Raw genomic sequence first — 14,473 nt, forward strand, 5'->3', positions numbered from 1 at the left:
ACTTAAAGGTAATAGAGTATCATGCACTAAACTGTTATCAATCTAGAGCACAGTTTAATTGCCATTAATGAATAATTCTGCATGCAAAATTGCATTATCTTATAAACTATCACAACATGAAAATTCTTTTATAGTAGAAATTCTTCCAATTCCTTTTTAAATTCAATAACAATTTTTATTTGACATTAGGACGTTTTCATACTGAATTTTCCTGTTAAATTCACTATTCAAAGGTCTCTATCCCTAACGATATTTAACAAAAAGATAACATACAATTCAACAGATTACCATTGATAGTTAATAAGTGCTTGGGCAATAATGCAACAATAGAAATCTAAGTAATGTTGCTCTATGTGGAAATTATATATATAAAATGCTAATGTACATGGCACAGAAATTGCTCTTATTACAACAGTCAAATGCATACAATACGAAGCTATATGAGTATTCATTAATGGAGGTGCAAGATTTTAAGTTCTGGGCATGAGTCGAGAACTATATTTTAGTCGGAAGATAGAATATGTAAAACATGTTAGAAACAAGTGTCAAAGTTTAATTGAACAAGAAAATAAACTTTACTTTGCCAGATTATATTATTTATAATCTTTATATTTTGCATATGCAAATTGATATTCACATGTTTCAAAACTTCTCATTTTGTATTATCTTAAAATTCAAAAAAATTCTCTATAATGATAGCAATTTCATTTCTGTACATGCTTTTTATTCTCAGTTTTTTTTTTTTTATAATTTACTTTGGTTTCAATCAAAACAATATTATGAAATTCAAACCCACCTATCAAAACATTTCATTTGCATGCTTTTTGTCAGTGTTAAAATTTTAAAAAACATCTATTAGAAATTAGAATTTATTTTTGACACTTTAAGTAACTCTGAACTAACTGAAGTTCTTCAATTTTAATTACAATATAGAAGAGAATCATATGCCTCACATTTAAGCTCTCCCGCCTCCTTAGAATATATCTAGCATCAAAGGCATTTTAGAACAAAAATCAATTTTGTTATTTTTAATGTTGATGCTATTTAAATGTACTTAATACAGTAGCCTATAATATAATGTAGAATGCAATATTTATTTTTGACTAAGATCAACAGTTAATTATAGGCTACTGTGCTAGAAGGTAGTAAACAATTTTAATAGTTTCACTAACATAAGGCTAATTAATTTTATAATTAAGAAGTCATTGTTAGACACTGCTAACTGAAAAATGCTTCTCTTATTGAAGAGCTGTTATTATATTATTAATAATTCAAAATGTATTTTAATAATATTAAGATTAAAAATTTTCACATAGGAAAGGTAATTTTTCTATTTCGTTCATGGTCTCTCACTTCATGGTTGTATTCAAGATTGCATGTGTTGTCCATCTTGATAATACAATACTTCTTTTTATTCATTATATGTATGCCTGTTATTTCTTAATTTCCATATACTTTGAACATAATGAATTTAATACAATTTCTTGCTGAATTCGGAATATTTGTAATGCAGATCAAAGAAATTTGGGATTCTTCAGTGTAGTCAGCAACAAGCAATAAAAAGGCCTTTTTTCTTATGGTCTTAAGAAACTTCTGCATTTTTATTTTGTATACTATTAATTTCAGGAACACAATGTGTTTATGTTTTTAAATGTCAAATATGCTCTCAAAGATAAATTGCATTGGGAAGTTTTTTTCTTTTTATGCCTGCAGATGAAAAATTCTGTTAAATTAACATAAATATTTAAGTTTTCTCAAAAAGCTATTCTTCGTTCCAATACTTTTTTCCCTTTTTTTTTTAAATATCTGAACATTTGCCCATTATAAGTGATATTTATAATTAAATGGATTTAACTAAATAAAATAAATGATAAATTTTGCATTTTCACACCAAAACATTTTAATTATAATATATTTTTTAGATGTTTCACATGTCATTGTTGCATCTGAAGCATGGTATAGTAGAATAGTTGCTAAACATTTTTAACATTTCCATAACCAGTATCTTCCAGCACAGCTTGGTTTTTCCTTGTTGTTTAGAAGACTTCAATACTTTAAAATTAATTTATCCTGATAACGTATATATTTCATTAATTGCAAATTTTCACTTGAAGTTTTTTCTTTTTCATTCCAAATTCCTTTATGCTTGATTTTTAAAAACATCTAGCTGTAGCTTTAAGAATGATTTTCAAATTAACAAATTAAACATTCACTACAACCTATTCTTATCAGAAGATCACAATACGATGCATACCTTCTTTAAAAAAAATTTGACATCAATGTATTAACATATGTTTCGTTAAAATAACTCAACGATTAGTTAGAATTGATAAAACTTATCCTTATTACAAACATAATCCCACTTTATAAATCTGTTTAACAATTTAAAATACACACTGTATGTAATCATATGTATGTGTTATACAATTAACAAGATTTCTATGTACCCAATATTTCTTTCTAATGTAACTATTAGATAGTAATATGCTCCAGATTGTTTTCATCTTCTAGCTTGTACTTCTTCAACCACTAATAAAAAAACTCTCTACTTTGACAGTCCAAAATATTTAATTTTCAATCCTAAGTCACGTGCTACAAAATATTTTTCCAAGCTCCCTAAACCCTTCCTTTAGTTAATTAACTTTATTCTCAAAACTTATATATGGTGAATTTAATGAACAGTAAGCTAGAACTATATTTTATGTAAATTAAAACAATTATTTAAGTATATTTAAAAATATATACCATGTAACAACATTTGCAAATGGGTTTCAAAAATAATGAAAATTTGCCTTTTTAAGGGTTTCCTTTACTTTTTTTTGACATTGTAATTGTTACAGTGTAACTTCAAATTTAAATTGGTGCAAAAAAGTTGATGGAACTTATTTTTGAATATCGAAAAAATTTTAAGATAGTGTGCAATAATAAAGTAAAACTTATATCGTTCATTTTTACAGTGTAGTATGTAATACATCTACTATATATCTATTAGACTAACACTGACCACTAAGTTACAGATTATGTTTCTGACTCTTGTGATATAAATCAAGTCAATTCCAAAATTTTTTCAGTAAAGACAATTAATAATGAAGCACATCTGTTCTGAAGCCTTTTCAAGATACAAAACTACATGCTAAAAAATGGATTATCCTTCCTCTGTATAACTGCAGCACTCCTCTTATTTTCCTGACACAATCACCCAATTTACTTTTAACCTATCAATGTATTTCAGTGCAAACATTTCTACCTGTATGTATCTATACAGGCAGAAATTTGTGTTGGTTTATCTGATCTACCCTTATATACCTAACTCTTTTGAATTGTCCTATATTATATTAATATTTAATGAAAATTATCTATTAAATATCAGATGTACCTTTGAATTCAATTTAAACAATTAATAATTTATTTATAAAAAAAATTACAATTAATTGTCTCTTAGGTAGTGAAAGTATCACCATAAGCTTATTTTAAATCATTTTAACATTTTCCCAACTTTTCTGAAATTTTTAAACATGGTTTTGGTCCAGCTATTATTTTTTGTTGTACTTCCGAATTTGACTTTGTGATATTATATTTATCTTTTTAATGCTCTGGCTTTTTTGTGGTTTCTTTAAGGGTTAAAAAATACATTTAATCCCATAGGAAACTAGTTAGAGAAATTATATAGGTGTATTTTAAGTTTTTATTAACATCACAAAAATGTGAAGTTACGAAAATAGCATTTTACTTAGTTGTTCAATTTTCTTTTTAAAAATTAAATGAGAAAAATTACAACTCAATAAATATTTTATACCTTAGAAAACATACAGATAAATTCTTAAAAACCACAGCACACTTCAGAATTTCACATTTATATTCTATTCTGGAGGAATTTTAAAGACTGAAGAAAAACATTGTAGTAGCATCTATAGAAGTCAGAAGATGTAAAACAAAAATGATTCAGCCAAACAGATAAAATATTTGTTCTAATTCTGCCAAAAATTGAGAATTTTTTTGAAGAATATCTTAGGATTATTTAATATAAATTTTGCCAAAATAATACGAGAGCTGGATCCTTGATGCATGGAACAGTCTTTGCATAGTAACAACTATGCTACTCCTGAACAATAATCTGTATGAAGAGTATTTTTAGCAACTAATATTCAATTCAGCTTTATCAGTTAAGTTCACATTAGAAATAGTAACAGGCTGCTGAGCAGCAAGACAGATATATTATCTGAACAGAATAATTTGAAGATAGAATCCTTAAAAAATTATCTTTACAGTAGTCCAGCAGAGCCTAATATGTGTAATTTTCCTTATATACTATTGCTGATAAAATTTTCCATATGTGTTATATGGAAATGAATAATTGTTTTGAAACAAAATGTAAAAATTCAATCAATTGAAAAATTACACACATTCAAATAAAACTAAGTGCAGCAACTTAAAATATTGTAGTAGTAGAGTAGTTTGTGCTTCCTCCTTACTTTCTTAATAAGAGTGTAGAATAATATTGAGTTTGCATCTAGAGGAAATTATTTTGCAGAAAAATATTTAAGAACCTATAATGGTTCTTTGAAGTGTATGAACCTCCCTTCAGAAAGGTTAACATGAAGTGCGTAGCACAAATATATATTCCTTAATTAGCGTCTTAAGATCATAAATTTAATCATTCTGCTAAAGGAAAAAAAATTTTATACTAATTTTTCAGTAGTTTTTGTTTTCTTAGCGAATTATATTTTCTTCAGTAATAGTTTATACAGGATAATAATGTGGACAATATTTATAAATTCCAGTCTGAGAAATGCAATTCCTTCACAAAATTTTGGATCTACATTATTCCCTTTTCTTTTCATTACTTACTAGAATAATATTAATTATTAAAGAAAAACAGTAGGACTAAGATTCATTAACTCCTCACACAATAATATGCAATTTAAATAATTTCTATTTGAATATTCTTATAAAAGCCAATTTTTAGACAGCAGTTCATGACAGTATTTTGAAATTAAGATCCCCAAAACATATATTACTAAACTAATTTTAAATTAAATTGAAAATATATTTAATAAATTTTATCTGCATGTGCTGCTTTTTTATCAATATTAAAATTCCTAATTTTTACTTTTCATTGAACCCAACAATTTATTCTGCTGTAAAACATCATTTGCAATATGTAATCATTTGGTACTGTTAGTTATCAAATCACTTAGCATTGTCCACTTATTAAACAGTGAAATTATCCAATCTACCTCAATAATTGCTATATCAATACGAAAATTGTTCATGGTGAATTTTGACTTTAAGACCTCATATATTCCTGGAATATTTCTTAGTCTCCACCAATAATTTCATTAACAAATACTATATGTACTGAAATTATGTAATTACACTAAAACACCATAAGGTTAACATTTGCTCATGCATTTTATATTTGAAACAAAAATTCTTTAATATGCACTTACATTTTCTTTGATTCATGTATATAAAAATGGAATTTTATTTCTTGAAATTTTAAGGAATTTTGAAATTGTTTTTTTAAATACAATATTTTAACATTTTCAAAACTAAATTGACAGTTTATGAATTATTTTAGTAGCAACACATATCTGGATGTGTATTTAAGAAATATTTTCATGATTCCATAATATTAATAACATTAAATTTTTAATTTGAAATTAAAAAGTAAAAAAATAATGTAAGGGAAAGTAAATTCTACGTTCTACAACAAATTACTAAATTGATAAGACAATAAAAAAAACTTAATAAAAATAAACCAGAAACTTAAAACACTACTGAAAAAAGCACTACTTAAAACTTAAAATAATTAAAAATATTTTACCTTATTTTTGAATTAATCTTGATTCAACTAACTTCACTTTTATTAGAACTGAATAAAGATCACTTTTAGAAGTGACCAAAATCACTACTTAAATAGTGAAATTAAAATTTCTTGGATATTTTTTCTTCAATGAACTAAAAAGAGCAAGATAAACAAAAATGTCATTATAAGAAAAATTAAGACAAATTATACAATTTATACTACAGAAAATTCTAACAATTAATTTTAATACTAAGAGATGAAAAACTGTTGGGACAAAATATAAAAAAAAAATCCACTGCTGAATTTGCTAATTCCTATAATATACTGTACAATTATTTAATAAATTATTTACTTGTATTAATCTGCAATTTAAAAATTTAGGTGGCTTTTGGAGCTTTTGTATTGTATTTAATTTATGAGAAGTGTAACTCTTGGTATTCTTAAAAATTTTTGCTTAGCAGTCTGATTATTGGTAGATTTTAGATTATGGCACAATAACTTTTAGGACTCATTTCTAATTGATTAGATCGATCAAGTTCAAATTAATAAAGTATTTACAGTTGCAAAAAGAAATGGCTATAATCTTCAGAAATTGTATTGTATTTACTTTATATATACACTTTTCATAAGTTCAACATGCAATCAGTAACAAACTTCCAGATAAGTTTTACAAAATTTATAAAAATTAGAATTTTGTTACAATTTACATTTCTGTTACATCGATTATTTTTATCAGATTAAGACTTCAATTTTTAAAAACTTTACACATTAACATATATCTCATAAATTTTGAATCGTTTTGTTAAAAAAAAAGTGAAAATATTTCACAAAAATTGTTTTGTGTTAAAACCTTTTTAATGACATTAGATTTAAATACTCAAGAGTATAAGGTTATTCCTTTTGATGACATAAATTGATTGTAAAGAAAATTTCTCATAAATGAACAAAGCTTTCTTTGCAGCAGTAATACTTGCAATTTTTTATATACATTTATTCAAAATATATACTTAATACTTTTAACATATATAGTGTTATTCAATGCTTAGAAGTCTTTAAAAAAAAGATATTTTGTTTTAATTGAAGAGATAGGTAAAAATGAAACGCTGAAATATTCCCAATTAATTAGGTTATTAAGATTTGATACTTCTTAATTAAAAATAACTTCTTTAAAGATACATTATAAAAGCAATATTAGATTAAAAACCTTTTAATCGTGCAATTAAAAAAGTTAAAACAGGCATATGCTTTCTTCCCAAGTTTTGTGCCAAGATCTGTACACAATCTCAGTCACATTTGCCTGTAAAAGTGACTTTTTTTTAATACTCAAATAAAGATTTGTTATAAATTTGAAGTAGCCTTTATGAGAAAATAAAACATCCCGAAATTTAAGATAAAAATAAAAATATCAATTCTCATTAAAAAATTATGAGTGAAATTTAGATATAATATTAAATTTATCCTTTTGGCAGTTTATATTATGTACAAGTAGCTAAGCCACAAAGTCAAACAACAATTTTCTGATATTTTCTCTATTAGTTGATTGTTTATAATTTTGATTATTGTACTAGTCTATTTTATTTTAAAATTTTAATCAAGTAAAAAGCCTTTTGCACGGCTTCAAAAATATGGTTTATTGCACTCAAATATTACAAATTTAAAGAGGCAAATGCATTTAGTGACACACAATTGTGAATTTAGGAACGAGACTTCTAAATTCAAATTGTTGCATTTGTCAGTGAAATTGAAATTACTGATATAGTGGATGATAATTAGAAAATCTGCCAATTTAAAACTTATTTTATATAAGGCTTTTTTAATCTTATTTCATTTTATAACAAACAAATCTTTTTTGTTATAAACAATCAATTTTTATTGATATCTCCTTTAATTAGAAATCATGACTGCTTAAGAATTATTAACTTCATTCATATTATATCTAAACATTAATTAATTGGACAGAAATAAGGATCAGATTGAATATTTTTAAGCAAAAGTAAAAGAACATTTTTGCAATTACTTCTATACCTAATAAATGATGCATATTTATAATAAGATGCCAAAGGCTTGCATGTGTTAAGGAGTTTGGGATTAAAAATAGTCAATTACTAGGTGTATTTTAGCAAGCAGTAACTATCTCATTATTTAAGTCTTGAAAAATACTGTTGTATTTTCGAAATCCATTTATCTACGATAAGATTTTCTTCAAAATTGTATCTGCAACAAAATATTAAGTGTAACAACATTTTATTTAAATTCTTTAAAAATTTCAGAATGTTTACATAGTGAACGTTTGAAATTGGAGGACTGCAGAATATATGGGTACAGATTTAGATTGGGGGAGGGGGGTATCCTGGAAATTTCTAAACACATTTCCATTTTGAGGTGAATTTTATTTAAATATTGAAAATATTATTCTTAATTTAAAGTATATTATTAAATATTTGTTTTTCCCAACTTTGCATCTAACAATCACAAGGTTAAGCATATTTTATCCCAACAGCATAAAATTACTTAAGAATTTAATTTGGAGAGACTAACTTTAAGATGGGAAAATTTTATCCCAGAAATTATTATTTGACTATTCTAAAGTTATGCCTTTATTCAATAGCTTACAGAAATGAAGTGACTACTGAAATTTCTAAGTTCTAAAAATCAACATTGTAGTAATTTGTAAAGTTACAACTTTTTTCTTTGTAAAAGGCTAAAATCTAGAGCTTTTAACCAAGCAGAAAAAGTAATTTTATTTTAAATGCTGACATGAGAAGGTACATTACATGAAGTGCTTATCTGCAAAAGTAAATTAAAATTACATATAAAATGGATTAAATAACTTTAATCTATGTTATATATTTTTATAATATTACTTAAGCAGTGAATGAATTATTATTTACCATAAGCTTACAGTTATAACATATCAACATTTTATTAATTAATCAAATCATAATCTAGAGCTTTCCTAAAGCAGCCTCAACATTAACTATCTATTTATAATATTTAACATTAAAACGAAGTTATAAAAAGAGTAGTACCTTATCATAAACTTAGTAAGAAGGCAAAACTCTGCTTCTTATAAATAATGTATTTATAATTTTATAAATGTTTAATAACAAAAATGAATGTAAAGCAAGGTGGATTTCTTTAGATTAAAAATGTTCTTACAAATTTACAGGAAAATTTTTAATCTAAAAAAAAAAAAAAAACGAAACATTCGTCACAAGAACAATACATATTAAAGTTCTTTTTTCATTAAGCTGCACACTCTCCACATACATTAGAATTATAATTATTCTGTCATTTCAAATTAAATTCAAAATAATTTTTCAATTGTTAAGTTGAAAATTAGAAGAATGGCCAGATTTTCAACATAACTGAATATTCATATTTTTTTAATATGATAATTTCTTTTTTTGCTTTATGGCTAATTATTAAAAACTTGGCAAATCAATTTTTATAATAATTAAAATTTGGAAACTGGAGTCAATGTGCTCTCGTATAATTTATTTGACGATACTTACAAAATATTAAAAAAATATTTTCAATATATGAAATGCATTGACATAAGATAATGTTAAGTGCATACTAAAAAATTTTATTACAATTAATGCTTGCATTAATTTTCCTTAATGATGCTTAAATATCATTTTTTATAAAATGTAATTTTAATTTAACAAGAAATTAAAATAAATTCCATGTTTTAAAAATGCTCCAATCAATAAGAACTTGTGAATTGCTAAGGAAAATAATAACTAAAAATACAATTTCAACCTGTCTAAAGAACTAGAATTTTACATTTTCTATTAAATTTTAAATATTTCTCAATGACTAAAAAATTTAAAATATTAGTTATCTGCCTTTAATTTGTAACATAGCTGGCCATTAAAAATTATAACTTTAAAAAGCACACTTACATGTTCATTGCAATATTGAAATGCAAGTGTATTGTTTAATCCATTAAGTAGTTTTATTTTAACTAGTAAATGTAAGAGCCATTTTATTTTACTGTTCATTTCTAGTTCCATATCTGGTCAGTACATATCTGTACAATAAGACTTAAGGGATCGTTTTAAAACATCTTTTATTGCACTTTCATCATTAAAAGAATGCGGATAAAAAGAAATTATACTGCTAAATATTATTTCACTAAGATTACACAATTTACATTAATACATATTTTTAAAATATTGATCTTAACTAAATTTAAAAATCCATATTTTAACAAGACAATAACCAGATTAAATAAAATACTTTATAGTACGTAATACTTTAAGTATTAATTACAAACAACTATTTTATCACTAGTATAAATATATTAATGCTATAAAAAACTTGTTCTATTTATAACACTCATTATTAATCTGATTAAAATTGCATTTTTCATACAATAGTTTTTTTTTTTTTTTTTATCGCACAATGATCGCAGTGGTACGAAAACATATCAATATTATGGCTTTACAGAATCAGAGTCATATAGGAAAAATTCGCCCAGCTGAATTAGAATTTAAAATAGCATATCTGTATAATTAGTGACTTCCTCTTGTAAGGATTAACTAATCAACTGCACCGCATGAGGAATCTTATCTAACTTCATTGTTAAGCCTAACATTCTTTGCAAAAACGAATGCGTATATAAATAAACAATTGCATTTACATAGGTGGAAAAATTATGTATTTAAGAAAAACATTACCTATTTTATTTCAAAATGCAAACTAAACATTTTAAATTTCTTAAGATCGTGCAATTTTACGAATACGGTGAAACATCACGCTTGTTATTTTTAGAATATCATGCACTTACGAAACCTAATTCATCAAAATGCAGAATTTCTTATATTAATTGACTGATTGCATAAATCTAGAAAAATGTCAAGAGTTAGCGAACAGTTTTAAACTGATCTGCTACATATGCATTACAAGAAATTTTACTGGAAGAAAATGGCGCATCCCGTACTAACGAAATGACGCTGATGATAATAAATAAGAATTTACCTATTGTCACATAAAAAATACAGCAATTTAAATTCTGAAGTTGAATACGTGAAATCCAGAGAATGCAAAAATCTTCAGTTCATTGTTTTCTTAAGATAAAAGTTTTAAAGGACGATCTCACAGCAACGAACTTTCACCAGTCAGGAACACAGGAACGAAGAATGAGCTGTTCAAATCGATATATCGATCAACAAACACTATTGCCATATCAACTGACGAAACAATCTGGTGAAGCTGCTTACAAGTTCAGTAAAATATTATTTCAATATATTTAACATTAATTGATGGATAGGTGAAATAAATATTTAAAAATGATATTTATTTAAAAATTAATTTGGAATTATTTTCAAGCTTATAAGTGTAGAAGAAAAACTCTTCTTTCTTTTATTAACTCTTAACCACGTGATATTTTTAATTGTTTGCATTGCACATTCCATGATTTTTTTAATAGCAAATATTTTTGATATTGTTATTTTAAAATACTTTTTTGAGATAACTGTTATTTGAATCGCGATTTTAATTATTAATATATGTAAATAAAATGTTTTCGAAAAAAATGATAAAATATTGTCTTTTTATTATTGTTTACTTTTTTAATTTTTTATTACAATAAATTATAATTAAATAACAGGAGTTAAAAGCACATCATGTCAACAGAAATAACTGTCACTACTGGTGCACTGATTTTTCATAAATTTAATTGCACGTGATAAAATTTTATAGCAAAGTCCTCTGTGGCAAAGGCATTCATTTTGTGTCTCTTCTAGTGAATTTATTTATTAGATATAATGCAGGATTAACTATAGACTTAACTATTATTTTGAAAAACGTACTTGTTCAGAAGTTTCTTTTTATAATATTCACCTTTGACAACTAGCTTGGTCGCCAACATTATTGACTTTCTAGGTTGTCAAATCATGAAAATTTAGTATACACCTTATTTGATACGGTTGAAAAAATAAGTTTAATTAAATAATGATCAATGTGCCTACTATTTACTGTGGTTGCAAATTAAAATAAGTATGTACTACGAAAAGAAAGTGAAAGTGAATATCCTATTTTGGAGTTAATGGTAAAAGAAAACAATTTTTAAATCTTGATTTTTAACATTGGCAAAAGCATGCAATTAGTGTTATGAAGGATGAATTTGAATTTCAAATGCTTTTGAAGACCATGTTTGGTGATTAAAATATTTTAATTATGTGCAAATAAACCGAATACTGGATTATTTACTCGTTAAAAGAATCATTGACAAATCTTTGTTTCAAAAGCAGCATAAGACAGAACATTTTTCATCGTAATAATTTGTTATAGCTGCAAATTGGCTATAGCACTTAAAAATTTTTTAGAAATAAAAAAATGTTCAAAAATGAAATGCATTATGAGAGAGGTAATTGTTTGAGATTTAAGACATATAAAAGACATTTTTGCGAAATTATAGTTGTCGCGTACACAATTCAATTTAAACCTCTCAACTTAACAATTTCTGGTAAAAAAAAGAAAAAACACACAAACGATAATTAAAACAAATTCCTTCAGGACTCTTTTTTTTTTTTTTGGTCAATATTAGTTTCATGAAAATTTATTTTCGTACAGCTATGAGCGTTATTTTGTCACACAAGATTAAAAGAATCTAATGTTCCAGCATTTGGGTAATTAGAAAAGTTTTTTATAGTATTTTATTGATATTAAATGCTGATGCAACAGTAGTTAGGGAAGATATGGCCATCAATTTCCATAGATAAGTCGTGGCAATTACCCACCTGGTAATCTTTGTTCTGGATTATGCTTTCTATTTGGCATTTATTTCTTGATTTGTTTTGCATCTCTCTTCTCATTGGATGAAGGTTTCGATTATATGGATCTACAGAGCATTTTTAATAATATTCTGCAGTGTCGTTAATTAACGAAGCGTTGAATAAGTGCAACTATAAAAATATATTTATTTACATTTGACTGTTGCATTCCATATCAAGTAACAAGTAATCGCTGCATGTAAGCGTTTATATATATAATGATATTTTAAACTCTAATTTCAATTTAATTAATTTTCAAGATTTTATCTTAATTTAGCCCATAGTAACTTCATTCTAAAATATTCTCTTATTTCGGGATCCAATTCCCTTTCCCTATTTAATTAATTTAAATTGCTGAATCGGCTAAAAGCCTAATTTTCCCACACTCCGCGCGAAAGGACAAAATACCGTTGACGAGACAAATTCTTTTTTAAAAGATCCCTGTGTTTTCCCTTACCTCGGCTACTCGTGTATCAAAAATCCCTATCTAAATCTTAATAATATATTAGCACTGTAAAAAAAAAAAAAAAAATCCCTATCAGTGTCTCATGTTATATAAGACGAGGAATAATTTATTTTGCGCTTCTTCCCGACTTCTGCTTTTGTGTCGCGCTGTGGCGGACGTGCCTGGTCCCTGACGTCACGAAATCGAAAGTCTCTTCACTGTCTTCGAAACTGCATTCTGCTTCACATAAAATAATGCTTATATATATATATATATATATATATATATATATATATATATATATATATATATAGTATTTTTTTCTTTAAAATTAATAAAGCCTTAAAATGGAAAAAAAAATTATAGTTATTAAATAACCAGGAAAATAAAAGACTTTTTTTTTTTTTGTCAAGGATACTTTACTTGGTTAAAACCTGAGGTACACATATAGGCACCCTAAAATTATGGGATTTATTGAGTATTATTATACTGAGTATATAACCAACATATGCTCATATTTGAATTGCACTTTTTTTTTATTATTATCTAAAATACGCTTCTCACGAAAGCTGCTAAAGTCTCGAAAAAACTTAGGAGAGAGGGGAAGTATTCAATTACACATAATTTTGCTGCTTCTGTATACACCAAATTTAAGATACGGACATAAAATTCTAAGAACATGTCAATACTTGTGTTAGTTTAGTTTAGTTAGCAAGTTTATTTTAAATGTCTTATGTCCCCGAGGGAACGCTTCAGATTTGGTGATGAGAAGTTTCCGATGTGGTGATTGGTTCTCACTATTCTAATGCATATAGAAATGGTATTGGGTTGGTTACGGGATGATAGCACGTGCCTGATACTCGAGAGATTGTACCATGATCCAAGATAGGCCCTTAGGATTCAACTGTAGTTCTCTTCAGTGCTGTCCCGGCGTCCAGATAATTCAATCCTTTCGTATACTTAGAAAAGATGGGAGTAGTCAGTTTGTAGTAAATGAGCTATTAAGTTACCCTAGTAATTTCTTTTCGCACTTTTTACTAGCTGCCTTTGACCACTGATTGGGTCACGAGGAATACTAGTTATATCCAATATCAATTAAATCTCTTATGCATAATTGACTATTCGAATCCCTAGCAAAATTATTTTTAAACTTCAAAACGTTGCAGAAATTAAAACCGTATTAACTTAGTAGCCTTACACTTATTCTGTTCATTGTATGTATGAATCGTCATGTTAGTCAAGCCCCATAACATCAAAGCGTTCTTAAAAGCGTCCAATTCTTTCTTTTAACGTTCGGAATATTGTAACTTTACTTCCATTTTTGCTAAATAAATTAAGCATATATTAAATAGAACCTTTCTCATTAGTTACAACAATGGAAGAAAATAATTGATGAAACAAAGAATACTATGTAATTTGAGAACAGCAATGTAATTT

At 25.9% G+C, this 14,473-nt stretch overlaps 1 protein-coding gene across 1 annotated transcript in view; it reads right to left on the bottom strand.

The window, feature by feature from the left end:
* LOC129988029 (RNA-binding protein 12-like) overlaps nucleotides 1-10,955 on the bottom strand; it is a 34,420-nt gene extending 23,465 nt beyond the window's left edge. The window contains exon 1 of the mRNA XM_056096110.1: nucleotides 10,796-10,955. The gene's annotated coding sequence lies outside the window, so the exon portion shown is untranslated. The remainder of the gene's footprint in view (nucleotides 1-10,795) is intronic.
* Between the last annotated feature and the right edge of the window lie 3,518 nt (nucleotides 10,956-14,473).

This window comes from Argiope bruennichi, chromosome 10 (assembly GCF_947563725.1).
Source record: "Argiope bruennichi chromosome 10, qqArgBrue1.1, whole genome shotgun sequence".
Taxonomy (NCBI): Eukaryota; Metazoa; Arthropoda; class Arachnida; order Araneae; family Araneidae; genus Argiope; species Argiope bruennichi.